Here is a 19,911-nt window from a genome sequence, read left to right as displayed (position 1 = left end):
GGATGAAGGCGGAGTGCCCCACCTGGGCACGGGTGGTGAAGGAGATGCGTTGGTGCTGATGAAGGGAGCGGGCGGCTGACGGAGCTCCAGGTGTTGGGAACAGGGCGGGTTGGTGCCGAGGGAGCAGCTTCTCCCGTCCCGTCCCGTCCCTCGCCGGTGCGGGGGGTGCGAGGGGCGCGGTGAGCATCGGGAGTTGTAGTCCGAGTGATGAGGCGGGCGTGTGGAGAACATCCTGACACGGTGAGGCGGGGCTGGGCAGGGAGCATCTGTGACAGGACGGGGCAGGGCAGGGAGCATCCCTGACGGGGCGGGGCAGGGCAGGGAGCATCCTTAATGGGCAGGGCTGGGCAGGGAGCATCCCTGACAGGGCAGGGCAGAGAGCAGGTTTTATTTCTGCTACTTCTGGATGTTTGAGAATATTGCTCAGAACATAATTAAGGAAGTAAAATTAAATGGATATGGTGTTACAAGGCCTCAGATTCTGTTGATCATTAATTATAAGTTATTAAGAGTGGATGTTGTCAAATATTTGATGGACTTAATTAGCAATTTTGTTTTGACCCATCCACTACAAAATGGTAGAAACAATCAGCAAAAAAGGACCAAGCAAGGGACTTCATTATCCCCTATACCTTTTAATGGTCATAGACTCACTTTTACATACTTTAAAGAAATAAAGATCATGATTTTTAATCTTGAGGATGGAAATCTTAATTGGAGTTCATTGGTGTTTGCTGCTGATATTGCAGCAATAAGTGATTCTCATGGTAGAATGACTAAAAACTCATCCATTTTAGAAGTACTTTGTAAGAAAACTACCCTTGATATTACTGTTTGGAAGCTTGTGATATTCTATGTGGTCTTCAGAAAAAAAGCAGTGTAAGAAGGTTGACAAATGGGTAATTAAATTCTCTATTTCTGTTTATTAACAATCCAGGTAACATTGAGAAATATTACAGTACACTTATCCCTCGGATGGGACAATTTTGCAATTATATATATAAATCAAGACTTTGTTTTTTTATAGAATTAGTAAATGATATATTCAAATTAACACAAAGGAGAAATTTTAAAAATGTACATTATCTTGAGATTTAATTGCCATCTCACCTTGGTTAAGCATTAGCAAAATATTTTAGTTAAAATTGATCTATAACTAGATGTGCAGTAAAGAAAATTTTGCATCTCTCCAATGAGATTGCACATGACATTTAATAGATAGTGGTGTGTATTTACTTGAATTAGAGGAGCAAATCCCTGTTAAAATTGGTTGCTTTCAGCCTATTTTCTGTCTATTCTCGCTGCCTCAGTAAAGCAGCCAGCATAATCAAAGGCCCCACCCACCTGGGACATTCTCTCTTCTCCCCTCTCCCATCAGGAAGAAGATATAAAAGCCTGAAAACATGTACCACCAGGCTCAAGGACAGCTTCTATCCTGCTGTTATAAGACTATTGGATGGTTCCCTAGTACGATAAGATGGACTCTTGACCTCACAATCTACCTCATTATGACCTTGCACCTTATTGTCTACCTGCACTGCACTTTTTCTGTAGTTGTGACACTTTACATTCTGTATTGTTTTACCCTGTACTACCTCAATGCACTGTGTAATGAATTGATCTGTATGTACGGTATGCAAGACAAGTTTTTCATTGTACCTCAGTACAAGTGACAATAATAAACCAATTCCAATTCAATTCAATGCCATGGATCCTTTCATTGGTTGTTGTGTTTTATTTGCCAAGTTTTACGTAATTCATAAAATTGCTAAATTTAGGGTTATGAGTAATATCAATGATATTAAAGGCTACGAATTGGTAATGCTTGTATTGTTTGGATTAGTATGCTGTAAAATCATAATGGTGAGTTTTTTCATGGAAGGGAAAAATAATTTCAGAGGGGTGAATTTAGCGTATCAGGGTGTAAATGTTAAATATTTTGGAAATGTTAGTCGATAAGATATCTTTAATAGTCACGTACATCAAAACACACAGTGAAATGCATCTTTGCCTTGAGTGTTCTGGGGGCAGCCTGCAAGTGTCGCCACGCTTCTGGCGCCAACATAGCATGCCCACAACTCCTAACCCATACACCTTTGGAATGTATTCATTAAAAATTCTATGAAGCAGTCTAAATTTATTAATCGCTTACTTTTGAAGTCTAATACATAATCCAATAAAGAATAATATTTGAATGGTACAACTGGGCAGAAGGTGTGGCTTTGCTAATAAGACCATTTTGTAGGTCTCTGACATGTTGTTTTGTTAGGAGTGTGGTAATAAAATACCATAATAAGATCTGAGATTCAGTATGATGAACAGACAAGAACTAGGGGAGACATACAAAATATGGATATCTAATGTTATCTTCCATAAAGATGGGAAGGTGTTGATGCTTTTGAGTCTAACTGATAATGACTGGTCTCTTGTTATGGTATCGAAGGAGAAAGTTAATACATATAGCCATGTGAAAGCTAAGTGAGAAATACTTGGTGGTGGTGATAGTAAATTTTCTAGCTTTGTATTAGGTGCAAGAGGAAAATGGTTTCTTGATAATGTTGGCTAAATGAAATTTCTGGATATTGGTAGAGTTAAAGCCTTTTGCTTCATTAGCATATGTCCTCCCCAGGTTACGATCGCTCGACTTATGAACAGCCTGTACTTGTGGTCCAATGTTTGGGACACCAGTAGGATCGATTTGCTAGTGGCAGCAGGCATCTTCTGGTGTGTGGGAACTCTGTTTGCAGCAATATCATTACATCTTGCAGAGAAATCTGTATGGTTGAATTAACCACGCTGGTTTAATTATACATTGCACTTGGTCGGCTTATGTTTTTATTTTAAATAAGTTGCTGGCGCCTGCATTTCCAACTTGCAAAATGTTCGATTTATGAGCCGTTCTCAGGAATGGAACCCTGTTGTAACCTGGGAACGACCTGCATTCAGGTGTGTAAGGATACATACAATTAAGATTTTGCAATTTTTTAAGAATTTCTAATAGTTGGGTCTTTACATGATTTTTACATGGTTTTTAAACAATTAATTTCGAGAACATAATGTTTTAAATTTTGTAATTAATAAATTATGGTTTGAGGGTTATCGATATTACAACTGGCTTTGTTGAGTAGCTGGCATTGCATATTTTTTCTTGGATGACAATATATCAGTTGCTTTAATATTATCTTGCTCCACACTAGTTTATACCCATTGGTTCTTTAAATAAAAATCTGCAGATGGTGGTAATCTAAAATAGAAGTAGAAAACTCCAAACTAAAGGAGAGGAGATTCCTTCTACTTTTCCTTCTGGCCACATGGGCCTCCAGAGTAGGCCTCCAGAGGCTACACTTGTCCTTACAGAGATTTCCCTGGCAATCTCCCTGCAAGGACTGTATAATCATGACCTCGGAGATGGTCTGTGGCTCCTTTCCACAAAGTGCATGCCTCTGGTGGATACAGTTCATCATCAGGCTTTCTAGGTCCCACTGACCCCTTTGGAGTACTCTATGCCACCCCTCACCTTCCTCCATCATTGTAGCATTCATTTATTCAGTGCCAACACTCCCTTGGAGCTGGAACAATGTGATTTGTATTATTATATGTCCCTTTAGTAACAGGTTATAAAAATTTCACTTGCTGTCTGCACAGTGGAACTGCAAGAATTTGTGACATGTTTCATAGGGTAAGTCGTGCTGAAACCAAGAATGATAGTTTCAGTCTGTCATTACACAGGGAACCCATAATGTGAACCTCAGACTAAAGTTCTTGGACTTTATATGACTTTCACAACCTATTATCAGCATAATAAAGCTGAGAAAATTCCAAGCTATTGTTTTTTTAAATCATAATAATGAACAATTTTAATTTGGATTGCAAACTAACCAATTGTAAAATGCAGAATAAAGATATTCTGCATTTTATTTATGAAGTAAGGCATTGGATGAATCTGCATAAAGCTTTTCTTTAAGTCTGACCTTCTGTGATTGGAATTTGCAGTATAGTTATAACATTAGACTTGTTTGAAGGTTTCATTGGAGAGATTACATTTAAAATAAAGTGTTTCCCAGATTTAAAACGTTTTTGTTAGTACTTAGTTTCTCAATTTCCTTCCCCCTCCTTGCAGACCGATTTTATGCTAAACTTGAATCTGGTAGGATTTCTAAAACCAGCGTAAGTGCTATTCCTGACTTAGCCACCAGGGAGCACTTATGAGCAGCATGGGGACCACAGGCTGATCTTGCAGTGATTTGTGATCTTGCTCTCTAAGGGCAGGCTGGCTACAAAAGATGAAGTGAATTTTTTAAAAAACTGGTAGAAAGCTGTCCTAAAAGCAATTCCATAATTTGATGACTTAAATTGTTGAAAGAAATTGTATGATTTTTTTGCTGCAAACAACATCAGAGTTAGTTTTTAAAGGAAGAAAATCACCAACTTTTTATTGTTAGTTGTGGTGGGGTTTACCACTTCGTCAGGTCCAGCCTTAATAAAAACGGAAAATAGTGGAAAAATTCGGCACGTCAGTCTGATGAGAAAGAAGCAATTAATGTTTCTGCTTTAAGCATTAACAGAACATTCATCAGAACTGAGTTACCGAGAAACAAGTCGGCACGTCCTGCAGGTCAGAATATGCAAATGAAAGGAAAAGGAAGGGGGAGAATGTCAGTCAGAAAAGGCCAGTCCTGATTGTACCATCCCTTTGTGTTAGAGGAAGAAACGTGCTTCCTGATTGGCCTAAGTATAATTGTAATGAATTTGCCCACCGGGCGAATGTTCTCCAAGCCTACCCCATCAAATACAAACCTTTAGAAGATTTTTTCCAAATGTCTGCTAACAAGGATATTGCTCTAACACTCAAGTGCTAAACCACATTCCCTCTTCAATCCTTCCAGGCTTGCAGATTTATAGGCTGATCATTTGTGCTTTAAACCAGTATCTTAACAGTCTATGACACTGTTAACTGAAAATAATCTCTACTGTTACACAAGTGGATATTGACTTTACCTGGAGCTAAATACAGTAATTTTGGTGATTTTGTGACGTACTCGTAATTTTATTTTCTTGGTAACAGTAGTGCTGGGGTGAGTGTTCCTGGCACCGGGACTGCATTGAACAATATCAATTGTCATGTAACGGTATTTTTGCAAAGCCTGGTGAAAGTCAGTCACATTATCCGATAGTTTGTCTGTCATTGGCCACTCACTAAACAACCAGGTTTTCATAAGTGCTGTTTGCTCTGGAGCTGTGTGATTGTAGACTCTCACCTGGAACATCTGCACTGCGTTGCAGAGCACTCTGGGAGTTATCTGCTCAATCTGAAAGTTGCTCCTAATTACCACTAACTTTTCTACTGAGGTACGTTATCACTTCTAAATTTCACAACTTCTTACATTAGATGATTTTGCTGGTTTTGCTGGAAGACAGAAATGGATCACAGATGTCAGATGACACCATGAAGGAAGAAGCAGAAAAGGGTCCAAAGTCCCAGAACCAGGGACCCACAATCCAATCACCAAGGAGCACCATTTAGAGATGATAATGTTTAGAAAGCTGGTCATCACACAGAGCTACTGCCTTCAAAGGCCCCAACTACAGGCTTGCACCCTTTCCTGGACTGATATCTTAGATCAGGTCAAGGTCATTGTTATAGGTAACTCCTTCACATCAGGATTATTCTAGGTGGCTGTGGCTGACCTATACCATATTTCACACTTTGCTTCCTCCCACAATGTGACCGAGGTCACTGATGTTTTACCTTGTTCTATAGAAGATGAGGCAGACTGACCATCTGGATTTTCTGGCATTGCCAGTATTAGGTCAAGATGGTCTGCACTCCGGTAATGCTTCTGGCGTGCAGACCATGGGACGTAACAATTGCTTCTACATGGAACGTAACAATTTCCATTTCCTCGATGTTCAGGTTGGGAAAGAATTTCCTTATGATTAATGCAAGCCTCCTTTGAACCTCACAATGCTGCTTCATTCCAAAGCAGTCACAGCTGTCAAACACCTCTCAAGGATGCCATTGTTCCAACGAATGGATTCTGTTTTATAAGGGCTATCTCCTACTTAGCTGGCTTCTTCTGCCTGGATATTGTATAACCACTGCAATTGAGCTCCACTACAATAAAATGGCAGCACAAGAAAATCAATCGAGATTTTCTTTGGCCTCCTCAGAATTAAATTTTGCTGTTTGAAGCACTCTAAGGGTTATTCCGGGACTCAACAGACAGGGCCTTTTTTGTCATTTTCTGCTGGTTTCTGCACAAAGCAAGAAATAGCTGCGCTGAGCCCTTGCCTGAGGCCCTCCAGGAAGGGGAGGAGCACCAGAGCCCAAAGGAGAAAGAGAGGAAGAAGACCAAGGGGAGCTCATACACGTAGCAGGTTCCAGTCGGAGATGGGAATGGCAGACAGTGTGGAAAGGAATTGAACATCAAAAACCAGAAAATGCTGGAGATTTTGAAATAAAACAAAAATTACTGGAAACACTCAGCAGGAAGGAAACAGAGTTAATATTTCAAGCTGAAGACCCTTCATCAGATGACCTGTTGAGTGCTTCCAGTATTTTTTATTTTTATTTTCGTGATAAGGGAGGCCTTATCTGAATGTGCTGTCAGGGACCATCTAATAGTTTACAGGTTCTCCCGACACACACCGTGTGTCAGTTTCCCGCCCATTGTAGATGTCTGCCAGTGTTGGTCTAATTTCTCATAAGCACAAGAACGGCATCTGAGAAAGGTCTCAGGCAATATCTCAGCACAATAATATTCATCTGTTTCTCTCCAGTGGATCACAGGAACCCCATCTAATGAAGGAGTAGCTTAAGCTTGCAGAATTGATCAGTTACTGAAAACAAATTTCATTATTGCCTCTGAGGTCATCACAAAATAACCGTGCCAGGCATCCAAAGATAGAATATCGAAAAAAGATGTAAGGAAATGTTCCTTTGCATTATAATCATGTAATTCTTCCATGGTTCTCTCTGTCATATCCAATTTAGTGAGGCTAGATTCTCATGTTCGGCACATTGCACCGGTTGTAATTGATAACGCTTTCCATGCAGAATCAATCCTCTCATGGCAGACAGCATGTTCCATTAAGCAGACTTGTATGTTTCAATCAATTGTGTTACCTAAGTTTGGAGTCGACTGGTTCAATGTATGAGTAGCCGTAATCAGTTTAACAATAAGGTGGGAGATATGTTCTGGCATTTGTTGAAATTAATCCTATGCTGAAGCATATTGGGGAAAATGCTCAACTAATTAACATGTAGTTACTTATCATCATTCTTCTTAGAGTCATAGAGTAACACAAGGCAGAAGCAGGCCTTTCAGTCCAACTTGTTCATGCTGTCCAAGATGCCTGTCTAAGCTGGTCCAATTTGGCCCATATCCCTCTAAGCCTTTCCTATCCGTGTACCTGTCCAAATGTCTTTTAAATGTTATTTGTACCTGCTTCAACCACTTCTTCTGGAAGCTCATTCCACCTACTCACCACCCTCTGAGTGAAGAAGTTGTGTTCGGGTCCCTTTAAAATCTTTTCCCTCTCACCTTCTTCTCAGCCAGTGCCTGAGGATGAAGAATGCCTTGCTTTCATTCTGTCCTTGTGGGCTCTTAGTGGCTGATGAGACTAATGTGAGAACAATGGACTCTTCCACAGCTGGGTCAGTTTGGGCCTGGCAGGGTGTTGGATGGATAGTTGGTGAGGTGGTGTGCTCCTTCTATCACTTATGCAAGGTTTCCATGTGCTCCCGATGCATGGACCAGGTTGTCATTGTAATCCTGAATGCTCCTTTACTTTGACCAGTCATGGGCCAGATATTCACGAGAGTCATTGGAGACGTTGCATTCTTTTAAGGAAGCTTTGAGTGCATTCTTCAATCTTTTCCTCTGTCTTCCTGATGATCTCTTCCTGTCAAAGGACTTGGAATAGTCTGTTCATTTTGGGAGTCTGGTGTCAGGCATGTGAATGATGTGGCCTGCCCAGGGTGGCTGACTGAGTGTAACTGGGGTTTTAATGTTGGGGATGTTGGCCTGTGAGAGGACATTGACAGTGGTTTGTTTATTTTTCCAGTGATTTTGCCGAGACGGTGTTGATGGTGTCTTTCCATTGCCATGAGTGCCCCTTGAGGATAGTCAGGCCTCAGAAGCATTCAAGAAGGCGGGGATCACTGCTGCCTATGAGTTTTGGTTGGTCTGAGGTCTTGATCTTCAAATACGCTTTTCCTCAATCAACCAAAGGCTGTGCTGGTGCGTTGAAGGCAATGGTGAGGACCATTAATAAATTCATGGGAGCATTTAGTTCCACAGGTGACATAATCAGAATTATTTGGCATTCTTTTCTGACTTGTAATTTTCCATGCATGTACCTGAAATGCATTTGTAAGAAAGTGCTTTGCTTTAAGGCAAGCTAAGGTAATGAAATTAGTACTTTGTGTTAATCATGAATGTTTAAAGCTGATCTATCAATTTGCCCGCAACTATCTGACATTTTCTTAAGGAGAAGAACTTGGGGATGATATGGCATTGGGAGTGAAACACTGTGGTGATTCAAAGACCTGTTTGTTTCATTGCTATAAATATATACAGTCTAAATATATACTGACTCAGTGGTAAGGGGGTCTGTGAATGGAGTGTTGGATTCTGTCTCAATGAGTAGAATGGCAATGTCAAACTACAAATATCTCTTGCTTCAGTAATGAGGACCAAGGCTGCTTTAATGTTGAGTTAGTAACATGCAAGCAGTGCATGACCATTCCTAATGCAAACTTAATTGTGCATGAGATGGAGATCAAGAGTCAGGGTATGTTGTAAATGGACTTGTATCTTTTGTGAGTGCAGCTAATTTTCTTTACCTGACTTCCCATGATTTGAGCACTGTGGAGACACCAGTTGTAGAACTGCCTTTTGAAACCTTAGCTTTTTATTGTGATGAATGCAAATATCTGTGTATCCACGAACAGTGATCACTCACTATGTTGTAACGGCTAATTATGGTGTTTTGGATTAAAATAAGAAATTGCTATACATCCATCCCACGTCTATTCTGACTCTTCTGTCTTTAGCCTCTTAAACCATTCCAATGAAGCCCAGTATTAGATTGAGGAACAGCATTTCATAGAGTACCATAACACAGAAACAGGCCCCTCAACCCATCCAGTCCATGCCGCCTGATCTTCTGCCTAGTCCCATCTACCTGCACCCAGACCATGTCCCTCCAAACCCCTCCCATCCGTGTACCTATCCAAACTTCTCTTAAATGTTACAATTGAACCTGCATCTACCGCTTCCACTGGCAGCTCGTTCCACACTCGCAGGACCCTCTGAGTGAAGAACTTTCCCCTCAGATTCCCCTTAAATATTTCATCTTTCACCCTAAACCTATGTCCTCTAGTTCTAGTCTCAGCCAACCTGAGGGGAAAATGCCTGCATGCATTCACCCTGTCTATACCCCTCAATTTTGTATACCTCTATAAGGTCTCCCCTCATTATCCTGCACTCCAAGGAATAAAGACCTAACCTATTCAACCTTTCCCTATAAATCAGGTCCTCAAGTCCCAGCAACATCTGTGTAAATTTTCTCTACACTCTTTCAAACTTATTGATATCTTTCCTGTAGGTAGGTGACCAGAACCGCACATAATACTCTAAATTTGGCCTCACCAACATCTTGTACAACTTCAACATAACATCCCAACTTCTGTACTCAATGTTCTGATTTATGAAGGCTAAAGTTCCAAAAGCTCTCTTTACAACCCTATTTACCTGTGATGCCACTTTTAAGGAACCATGGACCTGTATTTCTCGGTCCTTTTGTTTTACTGCACACCTCAGAGCCCTGTAATTCACTGTGTAAGTCTTACCCTGGTTTGTCCTCCAAAAGTGCAACAGCTCACACTCGTCTGTATTAAATTCCATCTGCCATTTTTCAGCCCATTTACCTAGCTGGTCATGATCATGCTGCAAATTTTGATAGCCTTCCTCGCTGTTCACTACTCCCCCAATCTTGGTGTTATCCACTAATTTGCTGCTCCAGTTTACCACGTTATCACCTAAATCATTAATATAGATGATAAACAACAACGGAGCCCAGCACCAATCCCTGCAGCACACCACTAGTCACAGGCCTCCAGTCAGAGAGACAACCATCTACTACCACCCTCTGGCTTCTCCCACTAAGCCAATGTTGACTACTTCATCCTGAATGCCAAGTGACTTAACCATCTAGACCAGCCTCCCATGCAGGACTTTGTCAAAGGCCTTGCTAAAGTCCATGTAGACAACATCCACCACCTTTCCCTCATTGACCTTCTTGGTAACCTCCCCAAAAAACTCTATAAGATTGGTTGGACATGACCTACCATGCACAAAGCCATGTTGACTATCCCTAATCAGGCCCTGTCTATCCAAATACAGATATGTCCTGTCCCTTAGAATACTTTCCAATAATTTACCCACGACTGACGTCAGGCTCAGTGGCCTATAATTTCCAAGCTTATTCTTAGAGTCTTTCTTGAACAAAATTAGCTATCCTCCAGTCCTCTGGTACCTCACCCATGGCTTGGGATTCTCTTTCACCTTGTCTGCCAGAGCAACCTTATGTCCTCTTTTTGCCTCCCTGATTTCTCTCTTAAGTCTTCTCTTGTATTTCTTATACTCCTCAAGTGCCTCATTTGATTCTAACTGCCTTTACTTGATATGTGCCACCTTTTTCTTTACCAGGGCCTCAATATCCCTTGGTAACCAAAGTTCCCTAAACCTGCTAGTCTTGCCATTTATTCTAACAGGAACATACAGATTCTGTACTCTCAATATTTCACTTTTGAAGGCCTCCCATTTATCAAGCATCTCTTTGCCGGGAAACAGCCAATCCCAATCCATGCCTGCCAGATCCCTTCTGATGCCATCAAAATTGGCCTTACTACTATTTAGAATCTCAGCCTGAGGACCAGGCCTATCCTTCTCCATAATTATATTGAAACTAATGGAATTATGATCACTAGATCCAAAGTGTTCCGCTACACACACTTCTGTCACCTGCCCTGTCTTGTTCCCTAAGAGGAGATCTACTATCATGCTCCCTCTAGTTGGGATCTCTACATATTGATTAAGGAAACCTTTCTGAACACGTTTGACAAACTCTAACACATCCAATCCCTTTACAGTATGGGAGTCCCAGTCAATATGTGGAAAGTTAAAATCACCTACTATCACAACCTTATTTTTCTTGCAACTGTCTGGTATCTCTCTACAAATTTGTTCCTCTAAATCCCGCTGACTATTGGGAGGTCTATAATATAGTCCCATTAATGTGGTCATCCCTTTTTTATTCCTCCATTCCATTCATATTGCCTCAGTAGATGAGCCCTCCAGTGTGTCCTCTCTGAGCACTGCCGTGACATTTTCCCTGATGCGTAATGCCACCCCTCCCCCTTTAATACCTCCCTCTCTATTGTGTTTAAAACATCAGAACCCCAGAACGTTGAGCTGCCAGCCCTGCCCCTCCTGCAACCAAGTCTCACTAATGGCTACAACATCATAATTCCATGTGCTGATCCACGCTCTAAGTTCATCTGCCTTACCTACAATACTCCTCGCATTGAAATAGATGCATCTCAGAACATTGGTCCCACCATGCTCATCAACCAGTCGATTTCTGTCTTTGCATATAGGCTTAACATCTACTTTCCCCACAGCCACTCCCCTTGCTGCCCTGCCACTTTGGTTCCCACCCCCTGCAACTCTAGTTTAAGCCACCCCACACCCCCCCCCCCCCCCCGAGCAGCAAAACTTCCTGCAAAGATATTGGACTCCCTCCAGTTCAGGTGCAAACCATCCTGTTTGTACAGGTCCCACGTGCCCTGGAAGAGAGCCCAATGACCCAAGGATCTGAAGCCCCTGCTGCACCATCTCCTTAGCCATGTGTTAAACTGTACTATCTTCCTACTTCTTGCCTCACTAGCAAGTGGCATGGGTAGCAGTTCAGCTTTTGGCAAGCCATTCTTCAGCTCTCAGTTTTAATATTGAGGGGGTTGTAGACTAAGCCAGCTCCATCATAAGCTCAACTCCCCCCACCGTCAAGGATATCTTCAGGAGGTGGTGCCTCAAGAAGGTGGCATCCATCACTAAGGACCGTCACCATCAGGGACATGTCCACTTCTCACTACTACCATCAGGGAGGAGGTACAGGAGCCTGAAGACCCATACTCAATGATTTAGGAACAGCTTCTTCCCCTCCGCCATCAGATTTCTGAATGGTCCGTGAACCCACAAACACTACCTCCGTTATTCCTTTTTGTTTTGTAATTTATAGTAATTATATGTCTTTGCACTGCCGTAAAACAACAAATTTCACAACATGTAAGTCAGTGATTCTGATTCTTTTCAGCTTGTTTCAGAATTGGGCAGTTCTGATTAACTGTAATGTTAAGACAGGTTTTTCTCTCTCCACTGATGCTGTCTGACTTGAGTATTTACAGCATTCTGTTTATTTCCCACAGCCAGCATCTGCAGTGTTTTGTATCCCACAGTTCCAGCATTTTCTAAGAGCTTCTTTTCTCTCTTCTGTTTTCATTCATGTTCTATTTAAATCTCTCCAGACAGCCCAGCTGTGATTAACAGGTTTCACTAGCACCTCTCAGCAGACACAACCACTTCTTGTGTCATTCAGTTTCTCTTGGGCTCCATCCTTCTACAGGCTTTGCCTTTGTTCTCTCCACCCCTCCCGCTTTCTGCAACTTGTTTGAATCGTAACTTTTCCAAGTTCTGTTAAAAGGTCTTTGCCTGAAATGCTATCTCTGTCAGGAATTCTCCTGAGTATTTCCAGCATTTCCTGTTTTGTTTTTAATTTTATGCTAAGCACCCATCTTTATTTAGTATGGCCACTCATTGCTCTGCAAAACCCCTCCATTTCACAAGCTTAAACAAAAGAGGTATATTCAGCATAACTAAATTTGCAAAGATCTCAACATAAAATCCCTTTCCTTTTGGGCCAAATTGTAAAAATGATAATAGCTGAATGAAAATTACTTGATAGCTAATTATCTACATTACAAACTCCATGCTTCCCCATTGCTTTTGTCCATCATGTAGGCTTTGTTGCCCTACTGCCACACTACAGTGTTCCCCCCAAGCCTGCTACCAGGTTGTTGGATGGAAACCAGGTGACTGCTGGATACCCACAATCAGCTCTTGTCCTCGCTGCTCTTGGCTTCCAGCTGCTCTGCTCTACCAGTGGTTTGAGAAAGCTGTCTGTGAGATACAGAGGAGGGCAATGCCTGAGAACCAGTGATGGCAGGAGAAATCCACACATGCTGAGGGAGAACAGAATTTCAAACTCTGCTGTCACTGCGACTTTTGTAGGACCAGGCAGGCTATAGTGTGTGGATCTGTCACAGAAGTGTCCAGACACCAACCAACCCAAAGTGACAATTCTTGTAAAACTTTGTCTGTCCCAGATGGCTGCATTGCCATCCTGTGAGGTGACTCTCCATTCACCAGAGATTTGATATGATGGCAGTAGTATGGTATTTCATCTTTATTGTATCAAAACAGCCTGATGACCAAGGTGGCTAAATGCAATAATCTGAGGAAGTTGACAGCTTTTCTCAGTAACAGGTGAAGTATCTTGGGACAATTTTCTGGTTGAAGGAAGTAGACAAATGGAAGTTGTTGTTTAACTTATCTGCAAAGAAATAATCTAAATTACTGAATTCCATATAAGAATGGAATTTGATGATATAATCACCATAATGAAGTGACCTTGATGATAGCATATAATTTATCTAATTCGCCCATTTAAGGTATATTGTCCTGTGGTTTTTTGTTTTCTGGCACTTTAACAAAAATACATGCAGTATTACACCCACAGACTACTGTTTACTTAAACAAACATCAATTTGGTATCTAGTCCCTAAATATTAAGAATATAGTTGATAAAATGGTGCTAAAGCTTCAGTGTTTGGGTTATAGGGTTCTTTGTACTTTCAAATGAATTGCTGTCTTACAGCCTACTCACTCACTTAAGGATCTTCCAATGATAAGCCAACAATGTAACAAAAAACTATAAAAGCCCTCCACAGTCTGTGGTCTGATTGATTCACGTGTGTTACTATCTTTTTTCTCTTGTCGTAGAATTAGTTTTATTCTCCCCTGCCTCTTCCTGCCACACCCCATCGCCTTCATTCTTGCTTGTATGAGGGAGAAAGCTCTCCTTCCTTGAACTGCATGGTTGGCTTTAGGACCTTGGTTTACATTAATAAACTCTGCTACTAAACAATCTATGCTCATTTCGCGTCTCAAGTGTAGCGGTAAGCATAACGCTATTACAGCACCAGTGACCCAGGTTCAATTCCTGCCACTGTCTGTAAGGAGTTTGTACGTTCTCCCCGTGTCTGTGTGGGTTTCCTCCGGGTGCTCCGGTTTCCTCCCACATTCCAAAGACGTACAGGTTAGGAAGTTGTGGGCATGCTATGTTGGCGCCGGAAGTGTGGCGACACTTGTGGGCTGCCCCCAGAACACTCTATGCAAAAGATGTAATTCACTGTGTGTTTCAATGTACATGTGACTAATAAAGAAATCTTATCTTATGGCTTTGTGTAACATACATTTTATTGCACGAATCCTTCATGTTCACCCTGCTACCTTTTACATCCTGCCCCATCTGATGAAGCCTGCCATATGCATATTTTACCATCCTATCCAGTTTTGCTACTTTCAGAGAAATATGAACATACCCCAAGGTCTCTCTGTTGCTCGACACACCTAAGGACCCTACCATTTATTGTGTATGTCCTGCCCTCATTTGACTTTCCAAAATACATCACTTCACACTTGTCAGGATTAAATTCCATCTACCAATGGTCTGCTCAACTCTCCAGCTGATGCTGTAGTCCTGGACAACCTTCTTTGCTATCTATGATACCAATGGTCTTTGCCATCCTCAAACTTGCTAATCATGCCTCCTAATTTCACATCCATATCATTAATATACTGTACATCACAAACATCAAAGGTCCTCGTACCAAGCCTTGCAGTGCACCACTGATCACGGACTTCCAATCAGAAAATCATCCCTTCACCACCATCCTCTGCCTCCTACTGCCAAGCTAATTTTGGATTCAATTTGCCAACTTGCCTTGGATTCCACTTGCTCTATCTAGCCTTCTGGACCAGCCTATCATGTGGGACCTTAGGCCTTACTAAAACCCATATTGACAACATCTATTGCCCTGTTCTCATCAATCTTCTTAGCTGCCTCTTCAAAAATTACAATCAAATTAGTGAGACAGGATTTCCCACACACAAAGCCGTGCTGACAATCCCTAATCAGCCCTCGCCTTTCCAAGTGGAAATAAATCCTGTCTCTTAGAATTTTTTTCCAATAATTTCCCTACCACTGATGTCAGGCTCACTGGCCTATATTACTCAATTGCCTAGTTGTTTCCTGTCTTTTGGGATAAAATACTCTGTTTCTAGTTTTAATTTGTTAATTGAAAATAACTATTCAATTCCAAATCAAATGAGCAGCACATGAGCCTTGAATCAAAAGAAGTAATTCCTTTAAATCACAAAACACAAATTCATAGGTAGAAGGTATATAACATTATGACAGAGGCATCTTTTGTTTCCTTGCAGATAATAAGTGTAAGTATTCTGAGTGTGCCTGTGAAATGACTATTCCTTTTTAATATTTAGAATAAATCCACTCACTGCAGTGTTTAAAATGTTGAAGGTGAATGTCATACTGTAGTCTGCTATAGATCCTGTCTCTGTCAATATGTTTGATTTTGCAAATAAGTGCTTGATTGCTGCACAATTTATATTGCATCTAGTAATCTGCAATATATTGGTTTGAAAGCAGAGGTTTCACAAATCAGAAAGTGAAGACAATCTTTGGAAATGATAGTTTGCATTTTCATTTGCAGGTCTGTGCAATTGTATTCATTTTTCTTCTATAGATCTCCATCAGCATCCTTCAAATGCCTTTGCGAGAGGGCAACTGTCTCCTAACGCAGGATTCCCGGCTGAAAAAGGAGATGGCTTTGTCTGAAGGTGTTATAAAACAATGTTTAATTCTTTTGTATAGATTGATGTTGTGGTAGCTTTCGTGATTCAAGATGAAATTATATTGACCAGGAACATCCTGGATCTAGCTTGTTGCTGGAAGTAACCACCTTGTGTAATTGTAAGCCCGTACCAACCAGATACGGAGGGTTACCAACCTGGCCCTCCATACCTGATGTGCATCCCAGGAAGCAGAGCAAGCTCCATACTTCAAGCAGGCCTTGGGTGTTGCATCTTGATAGACCCCTTCCCTGAAATGCCTTGATAGCCTTTGACAGTTCACCAATGACAAAGTCTGTTGGAAGCACTCTTTAATGCTTTTATCTTCAGGGGCATTAAAAAATATTCAAATAGTTTACATAGTAAAAAAATATTATTTTTAAATGTAAGTAAAGAATAGCTTTAAAATGATAACAAAGAACTAAAAACATTAAACTACAGTAAAATCTGTAAACCACTTAACCTTTTTCACAGGGCGACTGACCCTCATTCAAATAACTTGCAGCCGTGGTGTAAAGCTGAATGCTCAGCATGTTAGTGCTCTACTGCTGGACTCAGCAGCCTGGAATGATCTGCACACTGGGAAGCAAAGAATGACCATGACCTTCACCTCCCTGGGCAAAGCAACCTAGTCACATGCATGAGGCATGTACATGCAGCTTTTAGAATCTGCCCAAGGTCCTCCAGTAAATAATATATTTTGGTATCACTGAAGGAGTCCAAAATGGAAAACTTAAGCTCATTAAATCAAATTGTCAAGTTATTTATTACCAAATTGACCATTAATGGGAGTTACTTTTCAAAGAAAATAATATCTTTCCTTTAAAAATTACCAGTTTAGTTTAGATGTTTGAAGAGTCAGGGAAATGAAAGAAAATGGAATTTGAGAAGTGTCTGTGATGGCTGACTGATCTACAATGCTAATTTTGCATCTGACAATGTTTAAAAATATACCCCTTAGCTTCAATGTGGTTGCCCATACAATATTACATTAACAAGTTTTTTTTAAAGCTACTTAGCTTGAAAAAAAATACCTTTTAAAGGTATCTATTAACAAAATTCTTTTTTTTAAAATGCATCATGCTTTTAGATTATTGGTAGTAACATGAGATTGTGATTTTCAGTGAAGGATTACAAGTGTATTGGTGATACAAAAATGTAACAAGAGGTGCTTTATTGATTGACTTCAATGCTGTAATTGAAAACCAGTATGGTAATGAAACATTAATCAATACACAGAAATAAAGTTGTGGTCAAGGGGTGTTGCTTTCACTTATTTAAAAAAACTTCAATGTTATTCAGTGACTACATGGGAGGATCAGATGGATAACCTCAAAATGAAGTTATGGGAAGCATTTTAGATAACTATCTTGAGTACAATTCAATTTTAAATTATGATTTGATAGCCTCTATTACTTTTTAAAAAATTTAGGTTGCTTAAGCATTCCCCCACCACCACCCCACCCCCCCCCCCCCCCCACCTCCACTGCATCTTTCAGTCCATCCCCTCTTATCCTGTAACTGAATTTGATTTGGATAAGCCAATTATGTGTAATATCTAAACCAGATGCTATCAATACACTTACAGCCAGATTGTGGGAATCTTTGCGAAGGCTATGTTTATTGCCTTGAGAAACTGATGGTAACCCTTCTTATACTCCTGCACTTCCTGTAGCAATGCAAATAAAATTTATTGTTATGTGCACAGGTACGGTAGGTATAGGTACAATGAAAAACATGCTTGCAGCAGCATCACAGGCACGTAGGTACAGACAACACACAGAATATAAATACAAGGCAATGAAGACAGATGGGAAAAAAAGCCCTTAGTGCAAAAAAGAAGAAACAATCAGAGACAGAGACAGAGACAGGATCAGAGACAGGTCGATGCCTCTCACACAATCACTGTTAGGTAGGAAATTCAAGGATATTATCTAGTGATGATGAATAGTGACATCTCCCAATCAGGAATGATATGACCCAAAGAACTTAGACATTCCCTTGCCTTTTTTTGTTACTGTAATTCCAGGGGTTGTGCTGAAATTTAATTTGGTGAATCACTACTTTGCATTCAGTAATTATTGCAGTGCATCAGTGGTGGAGGAAGAAGATATGAAATCCAGTGAAAATGGCACCGACTGCTTTATCCTGGTGGCATTAAGTGTTACAGGCTACAGAGTGATGAGAATTCTATTATCCTGTCTTGAAAATGGTGGAGAGGCTTTCACTGGTGAAAAGCTGTGACCATTACCATGGAGTACAAAACCTGTACCTTGATTTTGTGGCTGCAGTGTTGATTAGGCTAGTCCAGTTTAGCATCTGATCAATAGGAAATAAATGTAGATCCTAGTCTACCGATAACCTATTGGGACATGACAGTCAGGTCCTATCCTGCCATCACTGTATGGCTACACATGTACAATTCCTGGAGGAGGTCATTGATTAAGAATGTAAAATGGACACTTTAGTTGTTTTATCCCTTTCATAAGCCCAGTGCATAGAAGCTAATTGTAGCATTTCTAATGAGACATGCACAGTATTTGGCCAAATTTCACACATGGTGACATTTGAGAGATCTCTTTTTTTGAAATTGGCATCTCAGCTCAGTTGATAGGATTATCAAGTGAGATAGAGGTTAGATATTAAGCTCCATTGTGGACGAGCACATAAACTAGACTAACTCTTCAACACTAGTGAAGGAGGGCTACATTGTCAGAAATGCTTGTTCTTTGGTTGAAATGTTAAATAAAGTTCCTACAGTAGCTGTTCAGAACTTTTGGGTCTTTTCTATTGTAGATATTGTTTTTGTCTTTACCAACACTAACAAAAGCAGATTAACTGTTAATTCAAATCATTGCTATTTGTGAAATCAAGCTGTATAGAAAAATAACTGCTGCAATTTTATAATCACAGCACAAAAGTATATAATTGTTAGGGAGGGATTTGTAATGTTCCTGAGAGACTTGTTAAGCTGCTTTCTAAATACAAGTTTCTTCTATCTATTTGGAAGTGGATCTTTTCATTTACAGTGATTGATTTCAGCAAATGCCTAGCTGTTTGTGCATCTTCAACACACTATACAATAACACCCAAACCATTGCCACTGAGAACAATGCAGGCAGCAGACATGCGGTAACACAACCAAATCCATGGCACGTTATCCTCACTTTGAATTAAATCGCATTCATTATTGCTGGGTGACTTGGAATTGCTGAGATCGTAAAGCAAAATACAAAATGCTGGAGGAACTCAGTGGGTCAGGCAGCATCTGTGGAAGAAAATGGACAGCCAACCCAAAACATCAACTTACAGATGCTGCCTGACCTGCTGAGTTCCTCCAGTATTTTGATTTTGCTCCAGAAATTTCACAAGAGACACCAGCATCTGCAGCCTCTTGTGTCTGAGATCATGAGTTTGAGAGTTATCCTTGAACACAATTTTCATTTGGATTCTATGGTCTGAAAGGGTGGATAGAAGCAAATTAAAAATGGAAGGTATAGAAGGGAAAACAATTTAAGCGTTGTAGGGAAAGAGCAAGTTGTGGGACTAATTGTATAATTTGTTCACAGAGTTGGTACAAACACTAATCTTCTGTGTTGTATCATTCCAGGAACAGTTATTGAATAGCATTGTTCTGTATTGTTCTATGATATTTGTAACACATCAGGTCAAAATAAAAATATTTGGTATATATAAAAAATGAAAATGTTGGAAATACCCAGCAGGTCAAGCAGCATCTGTGGAAAGAGAAACAGAGTTAACATTTCTGAGTCGTGACCTTTCATTGACATTTGCTGTCCTTTTTTCTCAAAAGTTCTGGTCCACTTATCACTGCCAAACTATTAAGGATGTT

At 40.5% G+C, this 19,911-nt stretch overlaps 1 long non-coding RNA gene across 1 annotated transcript; it reads left to right on the top strand.

Moving 5' to 3' along the window:
* The first annotated feature begins 148 nt into the window (after positions 1-148).
* On the top strand, positions 149-16,173 carry LOC127580778 (uncharacterized). Its single transcript, XR_007957876.1, has 3 exons — positions 149-240; positions 8,068-8,260; positions 15,953-16,173. It is a non-coding gene; the product is annotated as an uncharacterized LOC127580778 (long non-coding RNA).
* The last annotated feature ends 3,738 nt before the right edge of the window (positions 16,174-19,911 follow it).

The sequence above is a fragment of the Pristis pectinata genome, chromosome 20 (genome assembly GCF_009764475.1).
Source record: "Pristis pectinata isolate sPriPec2 chromosome 20, sPriPec2.1.pri, whole genome shotgun sequence".
Classification (NCBI taxonomy): domain Eukaryota; kingdom Metazoa; phylum Chordata; class Chondrichthyes; order Rhinopristiformes; family Pristidae; genus Pristis; species Pristis pectinata.
The sequence above is the reverse complement of the archived record's forward strand: the minus strand, read 5'-3'. Positions and strand labels throughout refer to the sequence as shown.